Source organism: Lactuca serriola, unplaced genomic scaffold, assembly GCF_051521515.1.
Source record: "Lactuca serriola cultivar US96UC23 unplaced genomic scaffold, Lser_US96UC23_V15 Lser_V15_Un209, whole genome shotgun sequence".
In the NCBI taxonomy this organism is placed as follows: Eukaryota; Viridiplantae; Streptophyta; class Magnoliopsida; order Asterales; family Asteraceae; genus Lactuca; species Lactuca serriola.
In genome coordinates, this window is record NW_027629766.1 from 10,001 (window position 1) to 12,500 (window position 2,500).

Sequence of the window (2,500 nt, forward strand, 5' to 3'; positions counted from 1 at the left end):
AGTCAGGATACCTATGGGAACAAGGCATCTTGCCACACACATGCCCATCCATGAACGACCAAGGGAACGAGGCACCTTGCCACACACATGCCCATGAACGACCAAGGGAACAAGGCACCTTGCCACACACATGCCCATCCATGAACGACCAAGGGAAGAATGCATGTGAGGCTGGCAAGGCTAGGGTCATGGCAAGCCACACAGTCAGGATACCTATGGGAACAAGGCATCTTGCCACACAGCACGCCCATGAACGACCAAGGGAACGAGGCACCTTGCCACACACATGCCCATGAACGACCAAGGGAACGAGGCACCTTGCCACACACATGCCCATCCATGAACGACCAAGGGAACGAGGCACCTTGCCACACACATGCCCATGAACGACCAAGGGAACGAGGCACCTTGCCACACACATGCCCATCCATGAACGACCAAGGGAACGAGGCACCTTGCCACACAGCATGCCCATGAACGACCAAGGGAACGAGGCCCCTTGCCACACACATGCCCATCCATGAACGACCAATGGAACGAGGCCCCTTGCCACACACATGGCCATGAACGACCAAGGAAGCTAGGCCCCTTGCCACACACATGGCCATCCATGAACGACCAAGGGAACATGGGTAGTTCCCACACACAGCCCCATGAACGGCCAAGGGAACAAGACTTCTTCCCAAACAGACACCCATGAACGACCAAGTGAACAAGGCTTGCTCCCACACACAGCCCCATGAACGACCAAGGGAACAAGTCTACTTCCTACACAAACACTCATGAACGACCATGAAAACGAGGCATCTTGCCACACACATGCCCTTGAACGAACCAATCCCATCCTCATCGTTCTAAGGAACAAGGGGCCTTGACAAACCATGAGCAGATTTCTAAGCAAGTCAAACGATGAAGGGAGCAAAGTGTTGTAACCGAATCCGTTTAAGTGTTGTAGTTCCTACTTACTACATAGTCACCAGGCGAACTGCTCGTGCTCTTTCGGGTTCATCCAAGCGACTAATGAATAGCTAGAAGCCTTATCTGCCTGCCTATCAGTAGGCGACAGAGACAAAAACCCGAACACGATATATTTCCATTTCAAGGTCTATGTTCACAATGACCCACGCAAAGTTTCAATGACATTCCAACTTCATTTGAGCTGCATATCAACAAGTAGGGAACCGAACGCTTCAAGGCATGGCCAGGGATAGGTCACGGACATTTATGCCCCAAACATGACATTTTTTTATTTCAACGCCTTTCATTTATAATAAAAAGCATCCCTACAAAATTTCGTGTGAATCCGAATTAATTCGAGCGAGTTATGGACGATTTCGCAAAATTATGCATCCCTGGGCAAATCAATGTCTGTTCCTGTCACCAAGCTCTTTGTGCAATATGTATATATAGGGGGTACCAGGGGACTGCTCCCCATCGGCGCCCTGGGGGGTGTTCAGCGCCCAGAGCTGTCGAGGCTGGCACGCTCGAGGCCATGGCCAAGGCGCCCGGTCTTCACGAAAACGAGGCCATCAACGCCCCCATAGACGCCCCACTCGCGTGTCCCCTCGCCCCGACGTCGTGCGTGTCCAAAAATTATGCATCATCAGGGAAATCCATGTCCGTTCCTGTCACCAAGCTCTTTGTGCAATATGTATATATAGGGGGTACCATGGGGTCTCATTCGCATGGGTGCCCGACTTGGGCGATGGGCAGCTCAGAGTCATGAGGCTGTATCGAGCACCAACAAGGCAAGCCAAGCCAAGCCCCACGACCCATGAAAGAGGCCAACACCCCCAACACGCTGCCTTGATTTCTCGAACGATGGCCTGAGAAATAGCCCCGTTGCCTTGATTTTCCTCGACGCCGTGCGCATGAACTAGCCCCGTTGCCTTGATTTTCCTCGACGCCGTGCGCACAAACTAGCCCCGTTGCCTTGATTTTCCTCGACGCCGTGCGCATATTAAAAATTATGCATAATCAGGGAAATCCATGTCTGTTCCTGTCACCAAGCTCTTTGTGCAATATGTATATATAGGGGGGGAGCCGTGAGTGAGCACGGCAAGGGGTGAACGCGCCAGATGGCCTTTCAGCGCGATCATGGGTGACGGTTGCTTAGTTCCGAGTTGCTTAGATAATACCCCTCCGAGTGGGGGCCTTGGCGGGGTGTGGGGATGCCTCGTCAGGTCGCTGCGACAACAGTCCAGGGTTGTGGTCTAGCCTTGGAAATGTGGGATGAGCTGTCTGTGTGGCAATACGATGACGATGTGTGCTTGCTAATCTTGTTCGACGTGCTTCTGGTGCTAGCCAGCATTTGATAATGTGCCGATGATGGGGAAGTGATAGGCGTTAAAGTGGCATGTGTTGCTTTTTGTGATACTACTACGGTACGCTGGTCTATCCTTGTTAGACGTGCGGTTGGGTGCGTAAGAGCTGCCATTGGTTAAGCACCGATAACGTGGAGGACGAGCATTATCGGGAAGCATTGTCAGACATTCAGGAT